A 16,221-nucleotide genomic window follows, 5' to 3' on the forward strand; every position below is an offset into this window, starting at 1 on the left:
GCTGCTTGAGAGTAATCGATACCACAAATTATTGGATTAGCAAATTCCAAGAATTCCAAGGATGCTCCCAAATACCCTTATTTTGTGCTTGGATGCTGGCTTTCAAATGTCCTATTCCACTGCCTCAAAGAAGAAAGGACTTTCTGTCCTTTGAAACTGGAAAATACAGGTCAAGTAGATTTGACGCGGCCCAGCCATTTTTCAGTTGGCCAATAATTCTCGGCTCCCTTGTTGTATCCAGAGATGACTTACTCAGAACAGGAAACTATTTTTTTTTTTTTTTTAAAGATTTTATTTTTTCCTTTTTCTCCCCAAAGCCCCCCGGTACATAGTTGTATATTCTTCGATGTGGGTCCTTCTAGTTGTGGCATGTGGGACGCTGCCTCAGCGTGGTTTGATGAGCAGTGTCATGTCCGCGCCCAGGATTCGAACCAACGAAACACTGGGCCGCCTGCAGCGGAGCGCGCGAACTTAACCGCTCGGCCACGGGGCCAGCCCCAGGAAACTATTTTTAATGATGTAATCTCAACTTCAGCAAGCAGGAGTGGTCTGGCTATTGATGTGTATCTACTTAGAGAGATTTTTGCCTCCTCGGTGGAGCAGGTAAGGTCAAAGATGGGAATCTCCCCTCTGAAGAAATGCTCAAGTTGCTCCTGTGGAATAGCTAATATCTTTTTCTTTAAATCTGGAGGTGGGGAGTGGGCATGGGGGAGAAACTCCCCTGCATATTGCTCACTCTCAGTGACGGATGTTAACAGGGGATGCCTGGGCTCTGCAACGACCTTGACAGGAATAGAGCTGGCCTCACCTCTTTTAATTGCCATAGGTGACTGTACACCAGCTTTGCGGTTTTGCTTCATGCTCCCTTTGTGGGTTGTGGATCAGAGAACACAGGCATGCCACCTTGATGAAGAACAGCGATGCAAGGCACCAAGGACCCTGTAGAAATTCCTCCACTGGCAAGTGAGAGTCTGTCAAGATGATACCAGTCGACATTATCTTCTGTCTCTACTCCATATCTACCCTGCATTTGAGTTAGTGTGTACTACTTGCTGCTCAACAAAGCAGAGTGGCGCTCAGATCTTTTTATGATTTGTGATTTTGCTCATGGGCATTCCTTGACCTGGAATGCCCCTTCTTTCCATTTGCACGTCAGAAATTTTATTCATAATTTGATCATCTCAACCAAATAGTTTCTGTTCCTTCTGTAGGATTGCCTCCTCTTTTGAGTCCCTACATTAGCACTTAATTTATGTTTCAATTAAGGCCTTCGCCTTGCCTTGCCCCACCTGTCGTCGCTGCAGCACAGACATTGCCCACGTTAGGTATCTGCACACGTCACTGAAATTGGCAGACTGCTTTCTCCTGCATTAGGTTTGAACTGTCCACCTGCATGGCCTGGAAATTTCCCATGATGACAAGAGGCTAGAGTTCAGGGGCCGCTGATCATCAGCGATCCCGTCCACTTTAACTTTAAAGTGAAAATTACTTTTCTGACCTCAGGGAAAAGCCATATTTCATCTCTAAGGTGTTATGACCTTACCTTGTCCCCATACAAATTGCTTTTAGGACCAGCATGTTTTTTTAGACAAAACGCACCTTAAAACATCCAAAATTTTCTAGATTTCTAAAGAGAAAACATTCTCATATTTTCAAATCTTCTTGAAACGTCTATGATATCAGCCTTGCATTTCCATCTAGCAATTATTATTATATTAGAATGGTAGCATGTAAAAGTCATGCTTATAAACCTAGGTCTTAGGCCCTTCTCCAAATTTATGTATTTCAAATTCTTTTATTACACACTAGATGTCACTCTCTACCCAGTGAATTTCAGAGCTAAACATTGTGGTGACTTAATTAGGAAAGAAAGCTATTTGGAAAAGAGTTTGTAAGTGGCTGCAAAACATATTTTCAATTACTTTCAAACAGGACATTTTCTCCCACAGTTTGCAAGAAGCATTCATTATTTCTTTGGTAAAAAGAAACCCTTCAAAACTCATTAAAGGAAAGAGGAGTAAAGTCAATGACAGTCTTTTCTCTCTCCAGCCCTGTGTCATGGGGGTTTAGACAGGTGTGTAGCTGGATTGAAATACGAGCTTGCCTCTGAAATTATTTCCTCAGCAAAGGACGGAGCTGTAGAGGGATGTTGGCATTTGAACCTGTTCCTCGAGATGCGGGGAATTCCCATACCAAGCCCTCTCCACACCACCTCAGAAAGGATCCTCTGCGTGTGAAGAAAGCATCATTGACTTAATTTCATTTTCCTGATTTAACTGGCATTTTCCATCATGAAATGTATGTGTGAACTTTTTAATTGGATGGCCGATGTGAAGGAACCTAAACAATTAACAATGCGTGAAGGAAGTTCTTTATTTTCAGGTTGTTTAGGCTGAAACAGGAAGCAGTGTTTCATGGATGATTGCTGTGTCCCCTTTTATTCCAGAAGGTTAACTAAAGAGCAGTTGCCTCAGACCCGGAGAACAAGGCAAGTCAGTATGGTATTATGTTGTTTAAATTCTGTCATGATTTTTACACCACAGATGTCCCTTAAATTGCAAAACTTCTTTACAATTTCAAAACTTTAAAGGGAAATAGGGAGCATCTCGGTGGATTGCTGGCGATACCGCTCTATATAGCTGTAGTGAACTCTGGGCATATGAATTGGCCAGGGGTTCCAGAACTGCTTTTCATTTTAAGTAATTTAAACTCTTTAGATATTAATTAATGCAATTCTCATCCTCAGCATTCCTAAAATAACAATAGCCCCAAAATGATAAAAATAAAGGTGATGGTTTAAAGTATAGGCCTGAAATTTCACACGTGAACTGACTTGCTCTCTACTTTCTAGAAATCTGGGGGCCAGCTGTGCCCGTAACCAGCACTCATCTAGCAAAAATTTGCTGCATGTCTGCATGACATGCTGCCACTTTGCCAGGACCTTTAGGTCCTGCTTTGCACTGTACATGTGTGTGCACACACACATGCACACAAAAAATTGTGAGATTTTACAAAAAATTGTGCCTATTAAATTTTAGATGTTTATGTGCTTGAATTTAACAGAATACTCATATAGCTCTCAGTCTTTGGTGAGACTGGGCCCCATTGTGGCTATCCCCAAACCATTATTCCTCAACTATAATTTGACCTCATTTGGCTGATATTAGAATGTGACGTGCTCAATTCTCATGTGTACGTATCTCTGTGTGATGTCGTTTTGAGACAATTCTTGGGGTTCTCGTTCAGGTCTCAATGGTGTGCTTGTTCTTGGTCTCTTGTTCCGGTCTTAATTCATTGTTCATGCCTCAAGGAAGTAGGTGTAATTCAAACTCAGTTCAGGAGACTGGATTTGAATTACACCTAAAGCTTCTCTTTCTCCAATTATACTTTACACATATGGAGAATCCTCAAAGTAGGAGGAGAAATACATGAGAAAATAAGTTGAATTCATTCATTCCACAAGTATTTAGAGAGTAATTACCATCTTTTAATAGAGAACCTTTTCTCATTATAGAAGAAGTATATGTACATTGTAGGAATTTGGAAAATACAGATAGGCACACAGGAGGATATACACCTCATCCATAATGCTACCATCCAGAGATTTCAACATTCATATTTTGGTGATTTATTAGTATTTGGGTTGATACAGTCCCAGTTTTGACCTCTATCTATCTATCTATCTAATCTATCTATCTCTCTGTCATATATCCCTTGCTGGGGTCCAGGGCAGGCTGACTCGAAATATCCCACAACAGTATATTGATTATTTTAAATTAAAGTTGCTTAAGAAGCAAAAAGGGCTTTCTGACCCTCCTGGCTCTGGTCCCTGGAAAGCAGGAAATAAGTCTCCCATGTGAAAGATGCTCTCCCTGCGTCCTTATCACCAGATCGAGGGGATTCTGGGCCAAGAAGTCCGTATAAACAAACTTTGCTAATTTACGACAGCAAGTCTAAACTCTGCTTACATTCCTCACTAATTACGTACCTCAAACCTAGTTTCTTTGTCCTATGGTTCCACACAAATTTATTGTTTCTTTGTGTGAAATATATATACTGTCTGCTTTGTTCATTCTCCAAGCACCGTGTCTCTCTGATTTCCAATATGTACATATTAAACTCGGTTTTTCTCCTGTTAATCTGGTCTTGTGTTAATTTTATTATTAGTCCAGCCACAAGACAAGAAGGATAGAAAGAGGATTTCCTCTTTCTCAACACTTTCTATCTATCTATCTATCTATCTATCTATCATCTATCTATCGTGATCATGTTGTGCATACTATTTTGTAAACTACTTCTCCCCCATTTTTTCCTTGGAATTAAATATTTACCTACAATATAATTTTTGATAGCATAAAAGTGTTTTATTATTTGGACAGTTTTTAAAACCAAGCCCCAGTGTTTGGACAGTCTCAGAGCTATCACGTCATGTACATTCATGATTAATCCTTTAGGATAAAAACTGTCAGTGGAATTTTTAAGGTCAAGGGCTTGTATAGTTTTAAGGCTCCTCCATGTTGCAGATTACCTTCTTATCTTTTTTTTTAAAGATTTTATTTTTCCTTTGTCTCCTCAAAGCCCTCCAGTACATAGTTGTGTATTTTTAGTTGTGGGTCCTTCTAGTTGTGGCATGTGGGATGCTGCCTCAGCATGGCCTGATGAGCAGTGCCAAGTCTGTGCCCAGGATCCGAACCGGCGAAACCCTGGGCCGCCGAAGCCAAGCGCGCGAACTTAACCACTGGGCCACAGGGCTGGCCCCCTTTCTTATCTTTTAAAAGTCAATTTATGTTTATTTCTGTCAGCAGTACACAAACATTCCTGGATCTTTGCACTGTTGCCTTAGAAATGTTTTTATAGTGACTTCCAATGCTTTTCCCTAGTCTTAGTAAAAACCAAACAGGTTTGTTTAATATCAGCCTTAAGATGAATGCCTTTAGTAAAGGAAATTTTATAGTAGATTAAAGCAAGAACAAATAAACAAAAGTCACAGTATTGCATCTTTGACTCTGTGCGTTTATTACAATAGGAACAGTTTAGTTTTAATTACTGGTGATAAATACTACATGGTCTACTAATAAATGTCTTGCAGCATATCTTGAAAATGCAATAAACTCTTCGCCAGGTGAGAATTCAGTATAGTTCTTGGCCTCTAAATCTCTGCTGACTAGAAGGATAAAACTGCCATTTTTCCTAGTGAGAATTATTGGAAAGACTGATAAGGAAGTGAGACTTTGCAAGATTCTGAAACAATTATTGCCATTAGGACAAAATTGGAAAAATCCGCCTGCGCATTCATGTAGCACTAATATTAGGTCAGTAAGTGCTTTTCAAATTTTTTTATCTTAAACATTAAACATAGTGCTTAAGGGATAAATGAAAAAGTTCAGAATAAGTTACTTTAGGAAAAAAACAATTTTAGTACGTGGTTACATTTGAAAATGTATTGCTAAATAGATAGACTAGGGATGAATTTGTGTATGGGGGGGCTTTGACATACTATTCTTAGCAAAGTTGGCAAAATTGGGGCAAAAATATTCAAGTCAGAAAATATTCAGGTTCTAGGTTATAATCTTTATTTGTGCTGACTTTGGGGGTACTACTGTGAATCAGGAAGAAATTCTTTTTTTATTCATTTTGTAGAACTTTCTTCCACTTCCTCCTAGCTCATTTTTAAAATGAGTGTTTGAATTTAGAATTCAAAATGGAGAGAGTCTTTTTTTTTTCTGATTTACAAAAAGGATGCACACTCATTTTAAAAAACACATAGAAAAGCATAAAGAAAGTAAAAATCATTAAATGTACCACTACCCAAAGATTACTACTTTTAATATTTAATGAACATCTTTTCAGCCAGCTGACTCTCTTCTCTCAACAGATAAACAATTTTATACATATGTGATTGTGCTACATATATTGTTCAACAACCTGCTTTTCTTTTTATTTTTTTTGAACTTAACTTACTTTGTTTTGAGGAAGATTGGTCCTGGGCTAACATCTGTTACCAATCTTCCTCTTTTTTTTCTCCCTGCAAAGCCCCCCAGACACAGTTGTATGCCTTAGTTATAGGCTCTTCTAGTTCCTCTGTGTGGGATGCTGCCTTGGCATGGCTTGATGAGCGGTGCTAGCTCTGTGCCCAGGATCCAAACTGGTGAACCCTGGGCTGCTGAAGCAGAGTGTGTGAACTTAACCACTTGGCCACAGGGCTGGCCCCTGCTTTTCTTTTTAGAGAAATATATCTTGTGACCATATTTTGAGGTCAATACATATAGATCTGAGGCATCATTTTTTTGCTGAGGAAGATTCATCCTGGGCTAACATCTGTGCCAATCTTCCTCTATTTTGTATGTGGGTCCCCGCCACAGCATGGCCACCAACAAGTGGTGTAGGTGTGCGCCCAGGAACCAGGCCAGGATCTCCAATGTGGAGCACACCTAACTTAACCACTAGGTCACAGGGCCAGCCCCTACAGCATCATTTTTAATGGCTACTTAATACTCTGTGGTAGAGATATATAGTAAATGGTGTAAATTACTTTAACTTATCTTAACATTTGAATTTTAAAAAATTATAAGAAAGATATATGATTCTGAAATTTTTTTCCTAAACATTGTAGAAGTGAATAAAGTAAATGATGTGTCATATATTTCTTCTATTCTACAATTAATGTCACCTTCCAAAGGTAATCCTAAAATATGATCTCCTCCAGAAAAATTTATAACAATATATAAACTCTTAAACACACATTTGTTTCCCCTAAATGTTATCATTTTATATTCTGTAGTTTGCTTTTTAAAAAATTTCACAATTTACTGAGTACATTTTCAAGATGGATACATATAAAATTACCCAATCCTTTTTTAACAGCTGCCTATGGAGTACGGATTTACCATAAGTGATTAAACCTATATCCTATAGATGGATCTTTAGGTTATTTTAATTTTTAGATACTCCAAACAATGCTGCCATCTTGCTTATTCCTCTTTATAAATGTCCTATTATCTCTTTAGTAGATTCCTTGCAATGTTATTGCTGAATCAAAAGCCATTCTTTTCAAATATTTTGCTCTCTGTAGTTAACTGTCTTCCAGTTACATTCCATTTCAGGCCTGTACAAGCTGCTGATGTTTTTATTTTAATATTTCCTAACCTTCTGAGTGGAAACTTATATGTCATTGTTGTTGTTTGTTTTTTTGAGGAAGACTAGCTCTGAGCTAACGTACACCACCAATCCTCCTCCTTTTTCTGAGGCAGAGTGGCCCTGAGCTAACATCAGTGCCCGTCTTCCTCTATTTTGTACGTGGGACGCCTGCCACGGCATGGCTTGATAAGTGGTGCATAGGTCTGCACCTGGGATCCAAACCAGCAAACCCTGGGTTGCCAAAGTGGAGCACGCAAATTTAACCACTATGCCACTGGGTTGGCCCCTACTTGTTTTCATTTGCATTTCTTGTCTTAGTGAATTTTTCTTTTAGTGCTTTTTTTTTTTTTTTTTGCTGGGAAAGATTTACCCTGAGCTAATGTATGTTGCCAATCTTCCTCTTTTTTTCCTTCTCCCCAAAGCCCCAGTACATAGTTGTACATTCTAGTTGAAGGTGCTTCTAGTTCTTCTATGTGAGCCACTGCTATAACATGGCTACTGACAGATGAGTGGTATGGTTCTGCACCCAGGAACTGGACCTGGGCCACCGAAGTGGAGTGTGTCGAACTTTAACCATTTGGCCATCAAGGCTGACTCTGTTAGTGAATTTTAAGATGTTTTACAATGCTTACTTTTGGTCACGTGAAGTTCCTTTGTGATGTGCTTGCTTGTGTCCTAATCTCATTTTTTATTGGGATGTTTATCTTTCTCTTGTTTTGTAATTGGTTTTAAAACGTTGAGGAAATATGTTATTTTTCTGTCATATATATTGTAAGTATTTTTCAATCAGTTTGTCAACCGCCTTTATATTTTTGGGTGCTCTTAATAAAACATGCGAAAGTTTAAAAAATATCGTATAGCGGCTGGCCCCATGGCTGAGTGGTTAAGTTTGTGTGCTCCGCTGCAGGTGGCCCAGTGTTTCATTGGTTCAAATCCTGGGTGCAGATATGGCACTGCTCATCAAACCACGCTGAGGCAGCATCCCACATGCCACAACTAGAAGGACCCACAATGAAGAATATACAACTATGTACCAGGGGGCTTTGGGGAGAAAAAGGAAAAAAAATAAAATCTTTGGAAAAAAAATATAATTAGGAACTCAAACCAACTTTCACCATGTAAAAGTCTGACTTGATATGACACACTCTATGAACACTCGCTTCTGCTTACTGAGTAAGGAAAGACAGGAAGGAGAAAGAACCGTGGGTGGCCCTGTCTTTCCTTTTCCTTCTGTGTCATCATTTTGGCTAATACAGGGATGTAACATGCATAGGAAAGGCTATGATAAGGTTCCTTGGTTGTTCTTGTTGCCTTCTTTCAGGCCAAACAGGTTTGAAGGGAAAGTTGTGGCCTCTTTTGTGGGGGGTAGCTGTCGGGGCACCACTTATTCAATCATGATGTGACAGAGTCATGCTTGACTCCCATGCATCATGGGAACCCTGGCATTCTATGCATGGGGCATTGCAACGGTATAGGTGAATGGTGGAGTAGGGTAACCCCGTATGCACACATATATCTCCTCTGCACATGCTCATGCTCCATTGTCCCAATGGACTTTGCTTATAAAACACAAGTTCAAAGATAACATTCTTAGGAATCTTCAGATGGCTACAATGGAGCATGAAGTCAAGAGCAAGGCTCTTCTGAGTGGGAGGCCCTGTGTGACCGCACAGGTTTCTGTCCGTGAAGCTGGTCCTTCCAGACCCATACTAATTCCCTCTGGTGGCTGGGCCTGGGGATGGTTTAGGGATCCAGACTGCTGAGGAGAAGAAAGGGACTCTGACTCTGCCGGCTGGTGGTAAAAACGACCTGAGACCCTTATATTTAACCCATGACAGTCTCATACCTTCAAAGAACCTTGCCCCCTCGGCAACCAACTCTTCGCTCACACAGGCACACACACTTCTGACTGGCTGGGACGTCTAGCTCAATGCATTTTGGCTCATTTGAGCCCTGTCCATAGGGAGGGTGAAGGGTGTGGGCAGCAGATCAAGTGCCCTAGCTTAATCCTATGGGATTAAACCCTGTACCCACTAGCCCATGTCCACTCTCACACAGAAATGCCCTGAAAAAAGGGAAATATTAGAGAATTTCATAAGCACACTTGCAAAATAACCTTTCTTCCTGAAAACATACTTGCTTTCTGGCAGAGCGGCTGTCTTTATTCTGCCCTGGATACAACTGCATCCCAATGACTGGTGAGGGACCCTTTCCACATGTTTGTAAAATGCTTGAAGATGCGTCCAGGAAAAAAGACACCATGCAGCCATAAAGCACTATTATCACTTGTTTGAAAGTCTGTGTTTTGCTACCAAACATTCTCCCCGGAGACATATAGATCAGCACGGCTTATTATAAGCAAGGCTCCTCATATTCCCATCACTTGCCTGTTGAGGGTCCTAGTCTTACCGACTTTCCAAATCAGAACAAAACCATCCATAAAAGTGCTAAGAAGCAAACACTGACGCAAGGGGGATTTGAGTATTCTTTTTTCCCCCACCAACAAGGGAAGAATCTAATACCCTAATCCATCAGCTCTCCCAGACAGAAGCCACAAATCTTTTTTGTTTTGTTCAGCATATTGCACAGTGACAAGTTCTTATTACACTCTGTCTAGAATCTCTCTTGTAACCTCACCATGTCTCAACAAGTTCACAAAAAGGGCTGAGGCAAGTAACCCTGGAATGCAGGTGATTGTTTATTTATGTATTTACCTTGTTACATACCAGTCTATACCCAAGGCCTTTCCAGAAGAGCTTCATAAAAAGTAATAGTAACTGACATTCATCACACACTGAGCTTCTCTTTCCATTTCCTGTTTCTTTAATAGATCCCTACAGAGGGTGTGGAAGAAAGCTCAGGCTATTGTCAGACAGTCATATTACTTCACTCTCTCTAAGTTCATCCTGCATCAAATTCTTTCCCTGCTGCTTGAGTGAAATGTATTTTTGAAAGGATGATACGGGTGCCGTTTGTAGATGTCTTTACCAACATTTGGCTACCATTTTCCTTGACCTCACATCATTGTAATCCATTCCCAACATTCAGGACTCTTCTGAGAGCGCCGTATGGATGAGGGAAGAAGGCGGAGGACGTAATAACACCTTCTTGCACTTAGCATCATTGCTCAGGAAACTTTGAAGCACTTACCAGTGGAAGCATCCTCCGTTTCTCTCATAAAAATAATGAAAAGTGCTTGGGTTTATGGTGATAGGCTCTGTAAATTCTGATCAGGGTGGACAGATACTTTTATGGATGAAAGATTCTCTGCACAAAGGAACATTTCCAGCTCCTTTCTTCTGGGGGACTTGTTCAATCTCCTTCTTCTTTCCCTCCCTTTTCTCTCCCTCCTCCTCCTTTTTTCTTGTTTTAGCTTTGAATAAATAAAAATATTTTAAAAATTGATTATTCCATCATTCAGTTTGCGTCGACGTGACAACACAGCAGTCTCTGAAGCGTTTGGAAGGTCTCAAAGCCAAACTCCCTTTGTTGGGTTTGGACATATTCAGTCTCCAGATTTTCACATTCATTTCAAAATGGTCATCCATATTTGTGTCCAGATACAAGTGGAAAGGAGAGTGGAGCTGGAGTTGGGTGAGAGGAAGATTTAAGGCTCACTTGTGTCTTCCAGGAAGCCTGCCTTTTCCCTTCGCCTCTCTCCACTCCTCAAACCGGGTTGAGTAGTCTCCTTGCTGCTTCTATAATACCTTGCACGTAGCTCAATCATTGCACTTGCCATTTTTTTTTTCTTTTTGGTAATTGGCTGTATTACCTGGTGTCACCAGGGCAATTATTAATCCTTATTAAACAAAGTTTAACGGAAGGACTAAAAATAAATATTTCAATTGTAGTGATTTTCTAAAATTATAATAATTAATTCAGACTTAAAATAATTTCCAACTTAGTAATACAGCTTCTTTTTATACTACAGTTTTCATTCTATTAGCTGGAAACACATAGAAATCAATATTGGTGGGGGATCCCCCTGTGGGAAGCAATTTGATAAAAAATCGGCGAGTGCAAATCTGAGTCCACCTGCTCACTACAGACATCGGGAAGCAAATGGGGGTAATTTGGGGGACTCACTGGGACTAATTACTGATTTCTCTTGTCTACACCCTTTAAAAATGTGCTATGTTAGGCTCTGTTGCTATTTTTTAAGTCCTCTTGATTCTGGACGATAAGATCAGAATTGGTCCTGACTTCATCATTGGAACAGCCTATTCTTTACACTTTCCTTTCTATTTTAGGGCTTGACGATTGAGATGAATTTCAGGTGTTGAACAAATATTAAATTCAGAATAATCAATTTGGGGCGCATTTGAAATTCTATTTGTATTTTCTCCCAGTGGCATCTCTCTTTAGGTTCCACCACTCCTTGGGTTCCTCCTTGGGTGTCTCCTCGCACTGCATTTCAGCTTCTGGGAGGATGCCACCCATCTCTGGGCGCTCAGAAGTTCACTTGGTTCTCTTGCCTCTCCTAAATGGGAGCCCCGTGTGGCTCTGAGAGGGTACTGCCTGAGAGAGCCTGTCTCTGCTGATCAGCCCTCACGTCGTTAGTTCTTTCTGACAAAAAAGATCTACTGGGCACCTACTCTATGCCAGATTTTGGATTAGGAATTGGGGACACAATGGAGGAAAAGACTCAACATTTTGGACTCTCAAAATTCTCAAGTTTTCATAGCTCTTGCTGATGAGGAGCTAAGATTTATCTCCAAGATGGCTGTTTTTTTTTCCTGGCATGATTTTTTATGTGACTGCACTAGGGAAAAAATAAGAAAGTTAAAATGGACAACTGCAAAAAAATTCATGAACATTTTGAGTCTTCTTTACCATCCATAAAGTTCCGGCAACATTCAAAACACATAGATTTATAAATTTAAACTTTTAGCATACTGTGTTGCACTGAATGAAACGATGTGCTATATTACTTTGTATGCAAAGAAAAATAATTGTTCCTTCCTACCCTAAACACCCTCTCCCAAAGTGGATTTCATCCATGCCGCATAGCCATATATGACACCAACTATTTTAGTGCCAGTAACAAAGAGACAAATAGAGACTAAATTTCATTATATAGATTATTAATTTGTGTGTTCTCTTCCTAGAGGGTGAGGACTCTGTTTTTCATATTTGAGTAGCTAGAGCCTGGGACATAGAAGGATTCAATAAACGTTTGCTGGATAAATAAATGAAGACAGGCAGGATTTAGGAAGATTAAAAATGGGACAATCCAGGGGCTGGCCCCGTGGCCGAGTGGTTAAGTTCGCATGCTCCGCTGCAGGCAGCCCAGTGTTTCGTTGGTTTGAATCCTGGGCGGACATGGCGCTGCTCATCAAACCACACTGAGGCAGAGTCCCACATGCCACAACTAGAAGGACCCACAGCGAAGAATGTACAGCTATGTACCGGGGGGCTTTGGGGAGAAAAAGGAAAAAATAAATCTTTAAAAAAAAAAAGGGACAATCCTTTTCTTGACTATGGTCAAGAAAGAAGGGAAAGAAAATAGAAAGCTAAGGGTCCCCTATACATATTGTGTATTTATTGTACCTCTAATTGCGCTAAGTACTTTACGGACATGACATGTATGAACTCTCCTAGTTGATTTCATGAAAGAAGAAGCATCATTGTACAAACATGGAAACTGCAGCTTAGTGAGTTTATGAAATACATTCAAGTCACACAGCTGATTACCTGGCAAAGCCACCACTGGAACCCAGGTCAGAAGGTCAGATTCACTTCAAATTTAGTGCTCTTAACCATTAAAATGTACTATATCTTACAGACTAACTGTCCCAATGCTTTGGTTTATGCAAATCTGCTGGTAAGGTCCCTCCCCAATCACTGCCACCACTACCCTTGGGTGTCTTCCCCCTCTTCAGGATGCTGAGTGTGCAAATATTAGTGTTGGGAGAGAAAAATATCAAGATGTGAGTCTTCCTTGAATGCCATTAGTTTGAGGAAAGGTATAATTTGATGTATTGATGCAAATAATCCATAACCAATCTATAAATGAAAATTTGGGTGAGTTTATTCTGAGCCAAAATGTGAGGACCATAGCCTGGGGCCTTCCTTCCTCAGGGAAGGAAGGGCACCAAAGAAGTGGGGTGTACAGAGTGGCTATACACCCTCAAAGAGGATGTTTCACATGTGATTGAAATGTCCCTTTTACAATAGTCACGAGACTGCTCTGTCAGCACAGCAATTGATGGACACAGCAGGTAGTAGGTCTGCTGTCTTGGTGGGCACAGCAGGGTGGTAGGTCTGTTATCTCGAGCTGGGTGGTCTCAGGTGAGCACAGCAATCAGTTCCTAACCTCAGGAAAGATGCTTACCCTTAAAGAAATGCCAATGTAGGGGGAAGTTGCACCTTTATCTTAAGGCCATTTGTTCTTGCCATAGCAAATGCTTGGAGCGGATATACAATGCATGCTCCGCGGCCATGTCAGGCCCTTTTGGAAAAAAAATAGGATGGAATTAGGTTTACACCAAATGGCTTCCTCATATACTCCAATATATCCTATTTCTTGCCGTTTCTATTTGTCAGAGGAAATTTCTAATTTTATTTACTGTTAGAATTTTTGGGGCAATATCTGGTAATAGGTCCATTTGCAGTCAAACATAAATGCCTAATGAGTTATTTGGAAATGAAACTATTGGCTTATTTCAGGAAGACAGAGAGAGAGATGCAGGTGGTGGGGAAGTCAGGAGAGAAAGGGAGAAGGCGGTGTGAAAGCTTTCTTATGCTTGTATGTAGTGTCAGTATAAAATATTTTTAAACGTTGGGGAATAAAATCTGTTCATTTTTGGGAATTTCTGCTGCTTCTTTGCCTTGAGCCTTATTTATCATTCATTCATTTATTTAGGGGTTACAGCATATATTCCTGAAATTCTGGATGGTGGAAATCCTTGCCCTCTAAAAGCAGAAGTCCCTCTGGGTGCAGACTGATGCTTCCCTTCAAATCTGGAGCTGGAGAAGTTTCGTCATGGAGAAAGGGCCCTCTCCCACCTGCGCCCAGCGCTTTTGACTTTGAATCACCTCAAGGTGAAGGACGATAATTAGTATACTTACTTAACGCAGGTCTGGCTTATTACCTTCTGAACGGGGTGGGGGCCGTTTCCTCCCTTGCCTGTGTGGGTTGGAAGGACAGCCTGGGATGGATGTCATCTGCTCCTTGATGTAAGGAAGGGAGACTAACACAAGGCGTTAAAAACATCTTTTTCCTTACTTCACTCGACTCCTTGCATCTGTCACAGACCCTGCCAGGCTGACAGAACATTACACAAATAACTCTCCTTCTTAAGCAGCGACGAGGCAGCAGTAGGCATTTTTTCATTTAGAGTCTATCAACTGAGAATTGATAAAGTCATCACAGAACAGCTGTAGTTTGACCCTGACCTGACAAAGGAGATCGAAAATGTCTCCTGCGGAGAGAAGCGAGGGGGCTGGGAACATCCATTGGCTCAGAAAGAAGCTGCAAGTCGGCTGAGGGCTGACACCCAGGCACTCCGCCGAGTGTGTTTAATAACTGAGAAGTAAATAAAGAAAGGGCAGTCAATAAACAATCGCGGGTTAATAAATTATTCATCTTAACAATACTTCCAGTGTTTGCCCAGAGAAGGGAGACCGTCTTCAGGTTTTCTTCCAACCTGCTCGCCTGCTCTGAAGCAGCCTGGCTGCGGAGCTGTTCACATTCTGGACAGCAGAGGGAGCTCGTGTTACATCTAAGACACGGCCGGACTGGAACTTTCCAGTGCCTCTCCGTGTTTGTGAAGGAGAGGAAGATGGAAAAGATAGGAAAGTGTTGAGAAGAGGTAGAGAGGAAAATAGAAAACAAGTGGATAGGCACGGAAATGGAAAAAGATATTTTTCACAGGTAGATCAAATTCAACCCTGTACTGAGGCAAGGCATAAGGAAATAAATTAAAAAACCAGTCGTTCTCTATTCCTTGGTTAAAATAACGTATTTATTTGAAAACGGTAGGATGACAGATTGGGAACAGTCAGGGCAAGGGCAAGGAGATATTTCAAAAATCCAACAGATTTATTTCCATCTTGAAAGCCGAACTCTGATTTTCAGGAAATACTCTCAGGAATCAAGTGGTTCTCTTGGGCTTCGCTGCCAGTGAGCAATCAGAGATGCCGCACAGCTGCTGAGGGGCCCCAGGCCGTTTGGAACAAAAACCTAGCACACTTTAAAGTCTGCCCTGCATGGAAATGAATCCCTAATATCAGTCAAACTCCGTGTTCGTTTTCTGTTCTCATGGCGCTGTGCTACAGCCTTATTTTATTTATGAAACGGTGTTTTGAGGCAAAACTGTTGTAGGCTGCGGAGGGCCATTGTACTCCCTGGGATATTTACTGTATACCTAAGGCGCCGAGGTGTAATCTGTCCTGTGCAGTAATGCAGATACTGAAACGAATGGTATTTATTTGTAATAACGCGCGAGGCAGCCCACAGGGAAGTGTCGTCTCGTTTGTAATCAATCCCAGCGCCAGGCTGTTGTTACAGCACAATCAGGCTTTGCATTAAGTGACAAATTGGCTTCGTCTTCCTATTCTGACTGTCATTTTTCTTCAGTGGGGATCCATCATCTCTGTTACAAGGCCTCGGAGCTTAGTACCACACACAGACACACACGAATGCGGACCTATGAATGTGCTCAGAAAACAAACAAACAAACACTGTCTCCATATGCCTACCAACAACCCCTATCTCTACCCACTACCCGTCCTGAGCGCTAAGATGTTGACGGAAGCAGGTGGAGTGGTGAGGTAGACATGGATGCATCTGGTGACGGTGGGTCATTATTGAACTGACATTGGTATTCTTAGATTGATTTCAACTAGAAGCTTGATGAGAGAGTGGATATCTCAGTTCAGGAGACTAAGTAAGCTAGAATAGTAAAAGGGACTTTTTTGTTTTAATTTTAGATGAAGTCTTCTCTCACTGTGTGGCAGACAAACTTTCAAGGTGATGCCCCCACATCTCCCGCCTCCTAGTGTTCACACCCTTATGACTCTCTACCACTGAGGGTGGCAGGACCTGTGATTTGTTTCTAACCAACAGAATATGGCAAAGGT

General features: G+C 41.0%; 1 long non-coding RNA gene across 2 annotated transcripts; it reads left to right on the forward strand.

Moving 5' to 3' along the window:
- The first annotated feature begins 449 nt into the window (after positions 1-449).
- On the forward strand, positions 450-14,735 carry LOC139082073 (uncharacterized). Of its 2 annotated transcripts, XR_011537782.1 has the most exons (6): positions 450-603; positions 827-963; positions 2,125-2,298; positions 2,383-2,488; positions 12,739-12,865; positions 14,003-14,735. It is a non-coding gene; the product is annotated as an uncharacterized lncRNA (long non-coding RNA). The 2 variants fall into 2 exon arrangements; XR_011537781.1 differs by lacking the exon at positions 2,125-2,298 and having other exon boundaries at positions 478-603.
- The last annotated feature ends 1,486 nt before the right edge of the window (positions 14,736-16,221 follow it).

This window comes from Equus przewalskii, chromosome 2 (genome assembly GCF_037783145.1).
Source record: "Equus przewalskii isolate Varuska chromosome 2, EquPr2, whole genome shotgun sequence".
NCBI classification, from domain to species: Eukaryota; Metazoa; Chordata; class Mammalia; order Perissodactyla; family Equidae; genus Equus; species Equus przewalskii.